The 15059-nt window shown below is 39.5% G+C and overlaps 1 long non-coding RNA gene across 1 annotated transcript in view; it reads left to right on the forward strand.

The window, feature by feature from the left end:
* The window catches only part of LOC118835629, a 33693-nt gene extending 21304 nt beyond the window's left edge, over positions 1 to 12389 (forward strand). The window contains exon 2 of the long non-coding RNA XR_005009511.1: positions 12040 to 12389. This is a non-coding gene — a long non-coding RNA (uncharacterized LOC118835629). The remainder of the gene's footprint in view (positions 1 to 12039) is intronic.
* Positions 12390 to 15059: the final 2670 nt, after the last annotated feature.

A 15059-nucleotide genomic window follows, 5' to 3' on the forward strand; every position in this document is an offset into this window, starting at 1 on the left:
CTTAGATTATATGCTAAGTATGCTATCTATATCAAAGGAGACAATAGATTCATTCTATGCTATAGCTAGTCATGGTGAATCTCTCTATTGTATCGAGTTATTTAAGTGGAAGACAAACAGAATGGTTGAGGGATATGGGAGCCATGTCATATATATATATATATATATATATATATATATATATATATATATATGGAACAATAGAGGAAACTGAGGACAGCTGGGGAGGGGAGCATAATAACTACATTCAGATCTTTAAAAGGTTAAGGCAGAAGAGGGAGTTGACATTTTGTGGAAGAAGGAATAGGTTTGTTTCATCTTGCTCCAAAAGCAGAATTAGGATGAGTTTCCAGACAGGCAGACTGAGGCTAACTATGAGGCAGAACCTTATCTAACAACTCAATGGGCTGCCATAAGAAGTAGTAAGTTTCCTGTCACTGGAAGTATTCAAGCAGAGCCTGGATGATTTTTTAGTGGTTTTGTAGAAGCAGTGTCTTCTGCTGACTTTAACACTAGCTGCGTGATCTTGAGCAAATCATTTATTTCCAGTGAGCTTCAGTTTCCTTGTTCCTGGAGATAGTAACTTAAACTCATTGAAGGCAGCTATTTTCTTCCTTAGGCAGCTAGGTGGTGAAGTTGATAGAGCAATGGGCTAAGAACTAGGAAGACTTTATCTTCATAAGTTCAAATCCAGCCTCAGACACTAGTTTCATGACCCTGGGCAAGTAACTTAACCCTATTTGCCTCAGTTTCCTCATCTGTAAAATGAGCTGGAGAAAGAAATGGCAAACTACTCCAAAAGCTTTGCCAAGAAAACCCCAAATGGTGTCATGAAAAGTCAGATACAACTGGAAACAACTTAATAACAGCAACATGCTTTTCCTTACTATCACCTCATGTTATCTTGTGCTCTTAACAACTTTTGTTCTGTCTCTCCTGATCCAAAGCACATTGATTTGGATAGTCCTGTCTTCTTTCCTTGTCTGTTTGTTTTTTTTGTCCAGTCCACTGTGGGCTGAAATTCCATCCCTTTTTTCGATTCTCCTATGACCTAAATATAGTTTTAAAAATCCTTTTTGTTGTTCTTAGTATCCTTCACTGAACTCAGGTCATTCTGAGCCTTAGTGACCCTTAGCATCCTTAGAGATCCATGCTAATCTTCTGTATTTATTCTGTCCCCTGCCCTTGCTTCTATATATGCTTTTTAAATGTCTAAATTGGCCAGTGAGGTTGCTATCATTTACATCAGTATCTTTAAAGAACTAGCCACTTTTTTTCCTATTAGAATTGTTTTTATTTGGTTCTTGAGCATTTCCCATCTACCTCTGGCTGACTTTCCTTATAAAGTGCTTTGGCATGGGCACCTTCCTAATTTTCCTTTAAACTCTTTAAGATTTGCTTTTTCTATTGCTTAATGCTAGACCATGCCAGGATTTCCTCTCCCTCTGAATTCCAACAAGGAGGAACTAAGGTTCCCATTATTTCTGTAAGAGAGGGTTAGCCAATAGGAGCCCAATCCTTTGAGCATGTTCAATATGTTAGATTGTAAACTTGAAGGTAGCGATTGTCATTTGTCTTCTTTTTGTATCCACAATGCTTAGCACAGTGCCCGGCACATAGTAGGTGCTTAATAAATGTTTATTGGTTGATGGCTTTTAACCTCTGTGGAGCTGCTTCCAGAAATGGGTAATGGAGATGCTGTGTCCTCCACTTTGGAGCATTTACAGGTCTTCTGTGACTGTTTCCTATTGGGTAACTGGGGTGATACAAAGCATTTGAATTGGCTGCTAAACAATCACTGAATGTGCATTTAAAGTGTTCAAACAGAGGAACCTCTACAGTAAACTTCAGTGGGTTCCTATTACCTCCAGGATCAAATATAAAGTCCTTTGTCTGACAATTAAAAATCATCACAACTTGACCCATTCCTAACTTTTTTCTTCTTAGTCTGCCTTTCCATGACTTCTATGATCCAACTATAACAACCTGCTTGCTGTTCCTTACACACAACACCCCATCTCCTCTCTTTGTGTATTTGTATTGGCTGTTGCCCTTCCTCCCCCTCCCTGGCCAACTCCATGCCTAAAATACTCTCCCTCTTTATCTCTCCCTTTAGTTCAAATCTTCCTTTAGCTCACATCCCACCTTCTAAACCAGGTCTTTTCTAGTCCTCTCAGTTGTTGGTGCCTTCTCTCAGATTGTTATTTGTTGTTGAGTTGTTTCAGTTATGTCTGACTCTTTGTGACCCCATTTAGGCTTTTCTTGGCAAAGATACTGGAGTAGTTTGCTATTTCCTCCTTCAGCTCATTTTACAGATAAGGAAACTGAGGCAAACAGGGTTAAGTGACTCGGCCAGGGTCACACAGCTAGTAAGTGTCTGAGGCCAGATTAGAAATCACAAAGAGGAGTCTTCCTGTGCCACCTAGCTGCCCCTTACTGAGGATTACTTTTCAACTGCTCTGTATGGAGTATCCCAAAAGTCTTTGGGACATCTTGTAAATCTTGGGGTTTTTTTACATGTTGTCTTCCTTGAGGACAGGAACTGTGTTTTTGTCTTTCTTTGCATCCCTACACTTAGCACAGTGCCTGGCACATAGTAAGCACTTAATTAATGTGTGTTAACTGTTACTGTTGTTGCAGTGAGAAAGCTCCAGCAAAGGTCTAGGTATTTCAAATTCCCCATAATGGATCATGCCCCTCAGGCCAGATTCATGATCTGTTTCTGGAACTCTTTGTCTATGTCATGTTTCTGTTTAGGTACACTGAGGTATCGTCTCCTCCTGTGACACTATCTTGTCTGCTTTGGTTTCATCTTGAGCTACTCTTCACCAAAATTCTCTCTTCCGTGCCTTCAGTTTTTGACTCCTTTATATTTCATCACATGAACATATCTTTAAACTATAATAAATATAAGACAAGACAAGATAGAATATGATATAACATAATATAATAATAATAATAGTAAGTTGTCGAGTTGTTTTTGAGTTGTGTCTGACTCTCCATGACCCCATTTGGGGTTTTCTTGGCAAAGATAATGGAGTGGTTTGCCATTTCCTTCTCCAACTCATTTTACAGATGAGGAAACTGAGGCAAACAGGGTTAAGTGACTTGTCCAGGGTCATACGATTAATAAGTGTCCGAGGACAGATTTGAACTCAAGAAGATGAGTCTTCCCGACTCTAGGCCAGGCACTCTCTCTACTGCACCACGGGGCTGATAATATGATATAAAATACACGCATACATACAGATATACGTATGCATATATGTATATATGTGTATACATACATATATACACGTATACATATATACACATATATGTGCAAACACACATTATATATTTTATATATATATAAATTCTAAATATGTAGTTTGTCAGTGGAGAGAGTGTTAGAACAGAAGTTAGGAAGACTTAAATTCAAATCCAGGCTCAGACATTTACTAGATGTGTGACCTTGGACAAATCATTTAACCTCTGTCAGCCTCAGTTTCCTCAACTGTAAAATGTGGGTGATAATAATAGCACCTATCCCCAAGGATTGTTGATCAAATGAGATAATATTTGTAAAGCACTTAGCACAGTATCTGGCACATAGTAGGCCCTTGATAAATGTTTATTTCCTTCCTTCCTACCACACCGAGCTCCCTCCTCCCCTCCCCACGCCACTATCTTATCTTGTTCCTTTCAGATAAGTTATTCACCTCTTTAGATTTTCTAGTCATGAGTACAAATCTTCGTGATATTTAGGAAGTTGAATTTGCCCCTTTGTATTAGGATCCCTTGGTCTCTTTGTTTGTTATGTACTATGTACTTTGGAGCAGAAGAATGAACCTCTGGGCTTTATTGTGCTTTCCCTTCTTGTATATTGTCTCCTGTGAGAAAGAAGTTTCTGTGACTTCTGTCTGATGATTCATGTAGGAACAAACGACTCCGGCCAAAGGAACCTAGAAAGGTACAGATTATGAAATCCAGGGCAAAAGCAAAAACAAAAAACCACCAACAAACCTTAAACTTCGAACTAGGATTCTCTGCTAGTGTTCTTCCCATATCATAGTTCACACTTTGCAAACCTTAAGTGCTAAATAAATTATAGCTCTTCTTACTCCATCAGCTCCATTCCCTGGGCTCTAGCTGGGCCCATGTACATAGCAAATTTCCTTCTTCCTCCTCTGTTTTCATTTAAAATGACTCTTGATCAGATGGACAAGGCCCTGGATGAATCTATATACATATATATATATATATATATATATTTTTTTTTTTTAACCAATTTTTGTTAGGTGCACTCCTGTCAAGAATCTATCATTTCAAGGCATGGTGCAGAAATCCCAATGCTGTTCTCCAAGAACACATTTTCTTAGCCAGCTGTTCACTTCCCGAATCCACCTTTTTCTTCTGAGGCTTCGATCTGAAGCAGTGATGAAAACACCATCTGGCCCTTAAGGGACTGTTTTTTTCTCCCCAAAGAATTTCATAATCCCTTGCTGTGATGCTTTCTAGGTTCCTCCTGGCAATATCGTTTGCTGTCATGTGATTCATCAGAAACTGGTAGAAGTTGCCAAATTTGACTAGTCTTAGGAATTTCTCTCTTATGTCTCAGAGATATATTCTGTGAAGACAGTAGACCTCTATTTTTAATATGAGGTTCCCAACAGATGCCCTAGTACTCTTTAGCAGGGAGATACTGACCACTCTCTCTTCCTCTGACCCTCATTGAATGATGTCCTTCTCTATAATATTCACATTGTCATTCTTTGGAGTGTAAGAAATTGCTTCTTCCCCAGTTGGTCCTGTTTTCTTCCTTCCTTCTCCACAGTGGGAAGAACTTTATACCTCTTTTGTTGTTGTTTGGTCGTTTCTGTCATGTCCAACTCTTCATGACTCCATTTGGGGTTTGTTGTAACAATTCAGCTAGCAACTGCTGTGGGGGTGTAAAACCAACAACCAGCTCACAGAATGCTGCAAAAGCCCAGGTTCTTTTGATCTGCTTTACTAAAGAAAGCAACGTTAAGGGGTTAACAATCTTACTTTAATCTAGTATACAAATATCATTCACTTAGTTCAGGGGAAAAAGCCAGCACCCTGAGCTTCAGAGCAAATACAAATAAGTTACAAACATCAACAGACAGGCCAAATACAATTCATAGTTACCAACATCTAAGTGCAGCTGGGAGCTCCCCCAGAGTCATGTGCCTGCTGTGGTTCTGAGCTCTGAAAAAGGAAAGCCAACCCCTGGTTTTATATCTTTTTCAGGGTCAAGGGTGACCTAAAATCGTCACAAAAATGCCACTTAAACCCACGTGGTCTAAAAGCCTCTGATGTTACAAACATGTCACTCAAACCCGTGTAAATTAGGCTTTCCCTTGAGGCGAGGAGGTCATCAAGGACTCCTAATTTAATCAAGGAAATAAAGGCCAAACTCTTCAAGGGCACTTGGTTGAATTAAGTGCTAAGAGCCCATTTTGATTGCCAATACAGGGTTTTCTTGGCAGAGATACTAGAGTGGGTTACCATTTCCTTCTCCAGCTCATTTTACAGATGAGGAAACAGAGGCAAATGAGGTTAAGTGACTTGCCAGGGTCACACAGCTAGTAAATGTCTGAGGCCAGATTTGAACTCAGGAAGATGAGTTTTTCTGAACCAGGTCCAGTGCTCTATCCCCAGCTCTGCCTAACTGCCCTTTATACCTTTTACTCAGTTCCAGCTGTTCAGTGGTTCTTCCCATCCTCTACCTTTCTGTATTAGGTAAAGACTTTTCTCCTCAGATTCTTTTTCTTTGTTTTTACCTGGAATTACTTCTATTCTCCCAAGGAGCATTTCAGCCTCCCTGATAATCTGGAGACTAGAGAGGTTTTCTTCAGTTTTTTTCAACTTCTTTTATGAGAAGGGGACCTGTTTGTACTATATATGTAAGGTGTAGTGTGTGTGTGTCACTCATGTAGGTTATGTATATCTGCATGGACTTGTCTAGATGTGGCTCAGAGACATGAACAGAATCACTAGGACCTTTTCCACCCACCCTTGACTAAGGGAGACTGATTCCTGTCAAGAAGGGAAGAGACTGGTATTAGAGGCTGGCCTCTCTGCTTTCCTTAGAGGAGGGCTACCAGGCTAGAATTTTATCTACCTGCACCCCCTTCTCTCCCCACCACCCCCTGCCAATATTGCTAGTGTGGGGGAAATAATTTTTAGGTTCAAGCTTAGCTCCTGATTGCTATCCTTTAGTGGGGAAGGAGTACCCTCAAAGGTATACATCTAAAGTTTGATTCTCTTGCCACTAAATTCCAATGGCACAAAGACCACTTCTAGCCAGTGACAAATAAACCCATTTGTACAAGGTGATAGCTTCATTTCCCACCACTTGCACTCCTTGGACTCAACTCTACCATGGTCGTTCCCACCTACCCCAAATTTGTCATCTTTGAGGTTGCATCAGCTTTGGTGTTTTACCTCATCACTGCCCTTGGTAGCCTCTATCCCTCTGTTTGGAGGGCTGGAGAGTGGAGCAAAAAACTTCTCCAGAAAGCATTCACTTAAAGAGGGCTCAGAAGCCCAGCCCACCCTTCACTAGCTTTACTCCTTGGATTTGACTCCACCATTGGCACGCCCCATGCCAGTAATACCCTTGGTTTTTCAAGTTTCTTTTCGTGTGTTGTGTTCCTCCACTAGATTATAAACTCCTTGAGGGCAGACTGTATTTCTTCTTTACATTTGTATTCCCAGCACTTAGCACAGTGTTTGGCATACATAGTAGACAATAAATAAATGTTTGTTGTTTTCTATTATGTTGTATAGCAAGCATAAATCAGGGAAGGTATACAAATGAGGAAATACCAGACAACACAGAGTGATGGAACTTTTTTACTCAGAGCAAGATAGAGAGAGAGAAGGAGGAGGAGGAGGAAGAGGAGGAGGAGGAGAAAGAAAAGAAAGTCTTAGATCTTACCCAATGGGGAATTTCCAGAAGTCTCTCCTGTAGTAAGCTGGGGTTAGAGACGCTAACTGCTTCTCAGAGTCTTTCTCTTTTCAGAGATCATTCCCTGAAGAGAATCTGGAACCATGTGTCTTCTCTCAAATTTGGAAGCCAGATCTGGTTCTCTTTTCTCCTAAACTCTTGATTGCTTTGTCCCTTAGGCAAGTCTGGAGCGCTGAGTAATCAGTCTCCACCGCTGAGGAGAACCTTATGCAAATGGACTTTGAGCCTGGGATTACATTCACATATATAGTACTGGCAGAACATCGATATCACATTCCCTGCATGTCAGTGAAAAATTTCCCTTTCCATTAAGAGCTTTAATTCTCTACCATTCTGGGTGGTAGCTCTCAGAGCCAACTGTCTTCTGAATAAAAGGCTTTAAAAACACATTGAAAGTCAATATAAAGTACAGTTAAATACCACCACCAGAGCATATGTTGGGAAGGGTTTAAAGGGGAAGTGGGAAAAGGCAAAGATGAGGAAGCACAGATGTTGTCTGGATGGCTGGGACACCCCACTGGAGCTAGCAATCAATGGTTGTGGGGTTCTATGGATGGGGCTGCCATGTAATAATAAGAGCCAACATTTATGTGACATGTTAAGGCTTGGAAATCACTTTCCAAATTTGATCCTCACAACAACCTTGTGGGGTAGCTGCTATTATTGTTCTCATTTTACAAATGGAGAAACTGAGGCAAGCAGTGGTTAAATGACTTGCTAAGATCATAGCAAGCTGTAAGTGTCTGAGGCTAGATCTGAATCCACGTCTTCCTGGTTATAAAATACCAGGTAAGTGCTTATTTGCTTTGGGTAATATGTTAGATTATAAATAATGATTATAGTTATTATCTACAGATTATAGAACAATATCTAAATAATTAAAGTGATTGTTACTACTGTTATCCTATTGATTGTAAACATTTTATGATTCCCTAAAGGAACCTTTTTAAATGGATTTTTTTTTTAAGAAAGTGAGTTTCCTTTACTTTTATCACTTTTATTTTTTAAGAGCTTTGACATTCTCTAGTTGCTAAGTAACATACCCATCAAGTATTATCACAGTTTTATCTCAATAATTTCTGTAATCACTCAAGAGATTACTTTAATAACATATCATACAAAATCGGGAGAAATGGCTAATTTGAGAGCTATTTGGAGAAAACACAAGGAAATATTTCCTCGGTGACAGCAGATTCACAAAAAGAGGAGCATGAAGGCAGCAGTACAGAGCAGACATTCAAGTGTTATACACGCACTCTTTCCAGAAGTCTGCCAGAATCTTTGATGTTGATAAGATCAGGAAGAACTAAAGGACCCAGTGGACTAGGTGGTCTTTTCAAGGATGATTTCATCTGATATTTCTAAGGTGATCACCTGGACTATAAAAATAGACTCTTCTCTAATATCCATGTCCAAACAAATTGCCCAATGGCCCAGCTACATGTTGATTTGTTCATGGCTTGAATGAGGGGTGTAGGATTAGAGATTTAGAGCTGGAAGTGACCTCAGAGACCAGACTAGTCCAAGCCTTTCACTTTACAGATAAGGAAACTGACCCAGGGAGGGCTGAGATTTGCCCAAGGCCACACAGTCTCACAGATAGAATGTGGTGATGATGATGATAATGGCTAACATTCAACAGTGCTTTTAAGTATATATTATCTCATTTGATTCCCACAACCCAGTAAAGAGCTATTATTACCCCTTGAGACTGAGAAAGGTTAAATACCTTGCCCAAGATCACACATGTAACTCAGGCCTTCCAGATTCCAGCTCTAGCTCTTTATCCGCTGGGCAATCTAGCTGTGTCTGCTAGAGCCAGGATGACATAGGCTGGGAAAACACTGGTCCCTCAATTGTCCAGTTGAGTTTGATCTGTTTCACACACATGCTCCTGGTCTAAACCATCAATTGTGTAGTGTCTAGAGCAGCTGTGTCTAACTCAAATAGAAATGAATCCCTGTTGGACACATACTTAGAAAACCACAAATTAGCATGACCTGTATTGTATTGTGGGCAGCTAGGTGGCACAGTGAATAGAATGCTAAGCCTGGAGTCAGGGAGACTCATCTTCCTGAGTTCAAATTCAGCCTTAGACACTTACTAGCTGTGTGATTCTAAGCAAGTCACTTAACTCTGTTTACCTCAGTTACCTCATCTGTAAAATCAGCTGAAGAAAGAAATGGCAAACCACTCCAGTATCTTTACCAAGAAAACCCCAAATGGGGTCACAAAGAGTCAGACACAATAGAAACTACTGACCAACAACAATAAATGTATTCTGTTTATTATTTATTTTGTCAAATATTACCCACCTGCATTTTAATCTGGTTTGGTCCCACTCTGGAGTGTTGTGGCTTATGTGTAGTTGCCTAGCAGTTGAGATGTTTGATCTGGTCTAGAACCCAGGACTTGGAGTAAGCAGGTGTGGGTTTGAGTCCTGGCTCCACTGCTAGACTATCTCCGTGATGTGGGACAAGGAGCTTCACCTCTGGGAGGCTTAGTTTTCTCATCTGTAAAACAGGGATCGTCATATATGTACTCTCTACCTCACAAGATTTTTGGGAGAATCAATTAAGATTATGATTGTGAAAACTCTTTGTTGATGTTCACTGTTGTCTGACTCCTCAGTACTCCATCTGGGGTTTTCTTGCCCCAGATACTGGAGTAGTTTGCCATTCCTTTGTCCAGAGGAGGAACTGGGGCAAACAGGATTAAGTGACTTGCCCGGGGTCCCACAGCCGGAAAGTGTCTTAATCTGGATTTGAACTCAGGTCTTCCTGACTCCAGTCCTAGCATTCTTTTCACTGGGCCACCCAGGTGCCCCTAAAAACACTTTAGAACACGTAAAACACTAAAAATACAAGTTAGTGCTCTTTTTAAATGAAGGAGAGGGGCTGACTGAGTCAACAAGAGTATGGATTGCTAGGCACAACCCTCTCATCACTGCTAGAAAAGCAATTCAAAGGCTCTTTGCATGTCAGACTAGTGACATAAAAGGCAACTAATCTTATTTGTGGAGCTAATGTTTTGTTTTGTTATACAAGCTAGCACAAGGCTGGCTCTACAGCTTCAGGGGAACAGTGACATTATAATCTCAGTGACCTCCACAACAGACCCACCCTCAGAAAAATCAGGATCATATATCCAGAGCTGGAAGGATCCTTAGAGGTCTTTTGGTCCAACCCCCTAATTTTGTAGATTTTCCTGCTCCAATTCCGTCAGTGTTTTGAAGGTCTCTGGTGCTCTTGGTGTTCATCTGTTAGCTAGCAGTGGACAAGATAGTCTTTAAGGTCACCTCGCATTTGAAGTCTTCTGATTCTTCCTGAAGATCAAAGCCCACCACCCTAGCACTGAGGCTGCTCAGAAGACCTGTTACCACCATTCCTAATATACCTCCCTAGTCCTCCACTATATGTAAAGGGCTCTGCAAACCTGATGGTGCTGTATAAATACTAGCTACCTAACTAGCTGAAACTTTTGTAGCAAGAACTGTGGGCAACAAGGAGCATTTCCAGAAATAGACATAAGAGTCCCTTCCTTTGATTCTCCAAGTCAATATTTTACTGTGCATGGATAAACACTCAATGTTTAGTCCCTCTTAGATACAGAGATTCATGGCAAGCATCTAATCAAATGATGTTAACCATATTTCTGACAATCCATTTTCTGGACATTAGTCTGCACTACCCACATTAACTCTGACCTTCAACTAGGAGGGTTGTTGGAAACATAAGTTTATACATTGTTTTTAGGAAATTTTTATTATTAAGCGACAATGATTCCTTTTCTTCCCCCTTTACATTATTTGATTCAATGAGTCAATCCTATAATTGTACCAGGGGCTAGGAGGAACAAAGAGATAGTGAGAGCAGTTTTTGTCCTTAAGGAATTGATAGTCTGTTGGGGATGTGGTGAGAGAAATAAGAAAAAATAGAATATCCAGGATATAAGTGAGAAATGTCACAAGAGTCCACTGGAGGATTAGAAAAAGAGTACATTTGACTTGAAAGAATAAGAAAGGCTCCATGGAGGAGATTTCACTTGAAATTGGGACAAATGCGGTTTAGTTATTTTAAAAAATGGAACAAGTAGGGAAGGGGAAAAGTCTGACAATAATCCTTATTAAAAAGCAAGGCTATAAAATGTATTTACCTTTTGACCTTGCAAGAGATCAAAGAAAAAGGACCATTATATACAAAAATATAACACCTTTTTTTTGGTGTGTGTGGTGGCAAAGAATTGAAAATGAAGGGGATGCCCATCAATTGGGGAAAGACTAAATAAATTATCATATATGAATGTGATAGAATACTATTGTGCTGTAAGAAATGATGAAAGAGATAGTTTCAGAAAAACCTGGGAAGACTTACATGAACTGATGCAAAGTAAAGTGAGCAGAACTAGAACAATGTATACAGTAACAGCCATATTTTAAAGATAATCAGCTGTGAAAGAGACTCTTAGTAACTGATCAATACAATGATCTACCACAATTCCAAAGTACTCATGATGAAAAATATTATCCATTTGAAGATGGAGAATTGATGGACTCAGTAGATTGAAGCATATATTTTTCTCTTCCTTTATTTTACTAGCTGTTTTCCTCCTGGAACATGACTAATGTGGAAATATGTTTTGCCCAACTTTATACGTAGAATGGGTATTATATTTCTTGCCTTTTCAATGGATGAGGAAGGGTATAGAGGAAAGGAGAGAATTTGGAACTGAAAATAAAAATGAAATAAAAAAGAACAAGTCATACCCCCCAAAGGTATCATATTCCTCTAAGTAAAAGTTTAAGAGGTTTTTGTGGTCTATAAACTCAACATGAGTTGAGTATTACATGGGAACCCACAAAGTTAAAAAGATCTTAGGCACCATTAATACATATACAGGGTGTACATAAAGTCCTTGTGCAATTTAAAATAGTTGTAACTCTGTGACTATATATGATAGAATCTGTAACAAGGATTAGAAAGCTTGATGTTTATTTTTGTCTTTAGAAATTTTATGTTTATTTTATTTTTAGAAATTCAACTTAAAAATTACTTATTTTTCAGGATTGCTGTTGACCCATGGCTTCACTAGAAGAGAAAGTAAACTGTGTTTGTTGTGGCTGAACTAAAATCTACTATCAAGTCCAAAGTCCACCATTTTCTTGACCTTCACATTTGCCAGATTTGACTCCATTGGATTTCTTTTTATGGAGACATGTGAAAACTAATGTTTATTCAACCAAACCTCGATCTAAAGAAGACTTGCAAGCTAGGATAACTGATGTGATTGCCAGTATTACTGAAAATCAGCTTGAAAATGTTTTCCATGAACTACAGAATCGTATTACCCTTTGTATTACTAATGATGGTGGCCATGTTGAAAATTAACAAGAACAATAAAAAAATTAAGTGTTTCTTCTTTCTTTCGCTTTTTACAGATTCTTTCTATCACATATAGTTACAAAGTTAAAACTATTTTAAATTGCACATGGACTTTATGGACACCTTGTATAGTTTCAGAGGAAACAATGTGATAGCTACATTATTTACCCCTATTGGGCCATAAATGGAGAACTATATTTTGTTCTGGGTAACATATTTTAGGAAAAATGTTGACAACCTGAAATTTATCTAGAGAAGTGAGACCACAATGGTGAAGCCTATGCCATGCATGGATCCGTTGAAGAAACTAGGAAATGTTTAGCCTGAAGAAGAGAAGAATTAGCTGCATTCTTTGCTTGTCTTTGAAGATAGCTATCCTCAAATACTTGAAGGGTTATCCAGGGATTAGAGATATTCTGCCAGGGCAGGAGTAGAAGCCACATATTTGAAATTGCAAGGTAGAAAAAGATATAAGTTCAATATAAATGTAACATTAACTCCTCTGACAATGGCAGGTTGGATTCCCAGAGTGGCTGAATAATCCTCCCCTTAGGATTTTAGGGGTAACTGAAAGGATGGACATTTTTTACTAATGCTCATGAATCTATCCGTTGCGTTCCCCCACTACCAATCAAGCAGTCGACCTCAATTAGCTTTTGCAGAGGGAAATATATTGAATGAGTATAACAAAAAATCCTCCAAGCTGGGATACATTCTTCCTTTTACTCAAACACAGTCTCTGGTGAGGAGTGGGTTCAAACTTAAAGGTACTGAGGCATATAAGTAGTAAACACATGGAGCCAAGGGGTACTTCACAGCTCTTGCCCTTAGGAATGTTTTTCTCCCTTCTTGTAGCTCCCCAAAAATTTATTTCTGGGTGTGGAATTGCTTATAGGCAAGTTTTTCCCTTGCTTTGATGAACAATCTCCTTGTAGGACATGGGTCAGTCTGTGGCTTGTTGGGGTGAAACTGATGACTCCTTAGACCCGGCTCCTCACCACATAGTTAGCTATTTCTGCTACTGGTACTGATGGCCTTTGTCACTTTACTGAGGGGATGTGTGATGTCTCTTCCTACCTTAGGAGCTCAGAAGGTCATAAACTGGTCAATTCTATCTTCTCTAATCATTCACTATCATTCACTAATGATCAGGTTATAGAACTTTTGGGAAATCACCCATTAACAGATGTTAAATACCCTTCTCCCACAGTCCTTATTCTTTTCTGCCACTTTAGCCACAAATTGATTTTGTTATTTGTTGAGTCTTTTCAGTCCTGTCCAACTCTTTGTGATCCCATTTGTGGTTTTCTTGGCAAAAATACTGAAATTTTCCATTTCCTTCGCCAGCTCATTTTACAGATGAGGAAATTGAGGCAACAGTGACTTGCCCAGCACTCTTATCTACTTCCCCACCTACCTGCTCTTATCATTGAACGGGAGTTGCCTCAGGCAAACTGAGTTCTGGGAAAGATCTTACTTTAAAAAGGCCAGGGTCTCCCACTGCATCTCCAGCTGTCCTGATCTGTATCTTGCCACTGGACCCAGATGACTCTGAAGGAGAGTTTCACAGCCTGCCTCACCTAAATTCAGTTCACTTGCAAATCATGACATTATCTTCCTGGTGTCATGGTCCTCTTTGAGAATGAAGGACAAACAACAACATTGATGATCAGAGCAGAATAAACACAAAAAGATTCAAAAGAAGCTGAGACACTATACATTCTTGGACACTTAGAAGCTGGATAGGAGATAGAATTTACTGCCTTTTATATACTTGGTGACTCACAGCAATCTCTCTCACCCAAAAACCTCCACAAAACAGGAGAGATCTTCTACTCAAAGTTTTTGTAGGACCAGTCAGTTCTAGTTTAGCTTCTTCTGTGTCGTCAGTCCTTCCGGTTCCTCAGTCAGCCAGAAAGCTTTTCTAGTCTACAGCACCAACCCCTTAATCACTCGTGGTTGGAAGAAGTCTCAACAATCCTCTACAAATTGGATCAGGAGTAGATAGAGAATATTATGCAGGCTCTGTATGACCTACCAGAAAGGATGAATTTGAACGTGCCCTAAAGACCAAGCCCTCATTGGCCAATTCTTCCATAACATAAGGAAAAAACTTCCTAACAGTTAGAGCCATCCAAAAGTGGAATGCCCTAACTGGGGGCAGTGAGTAGAGCATTCTCCCTCATTTTACGCAAAGATTGGATGACTAATTTTGAGACTGTTGTAAAAGGATATCCTCTTCAAGTATGAGTTGGACCAGATTGTCTTTGAGATTACCTCTGATTCTCTGACTTGAGGAGGTATACTTGGAAGTCCTACTTTGAGTAGGACTTCAACAAATAGAATGTAAGGGGAATGGTAAACAGACACAGATGATTGCATGAACAATGGCATGGAACTAGTAAAACGTGGGGGTATGTCTGTGAGACATGAGGATCATATGAAAGGTATTAGCGAATAGCTAGCCAGATTGATGGAAATATAGATTGGGGCCATCTTGTAAAGGTCCTGAAATGACAGGTTAAGAAGTTTGGATTTAATTTTCTAACAGATTAAAAAAAAACTTGCTAGTCGAGTAAAACATAGGGTCTACTTCATACAGAATCAGGGTTGCAATGACATACTTTGGTGACTGAAAACATTCTCTCCCCAAATGTCATCAAGTTGATGGTGAATTTTTGCTGCAGAAATTTTTTTATGTT

Source organism: Trichosurus vulpecula, chromosome 2 (genome assembly GCF_011100635.1).
Source record: "Trichosurus vulpecula isolate mTriVul1 chromosome 2, mTriVul1.pri, whole genome shotgun sequence".
Classification (NCBI taxonomy): Eukaryota; Metazoa; Chordata; class Mammalia; order Diprotodontia; family Phalangeridae; genus Trichosurus; species Trichosurus vulpecula.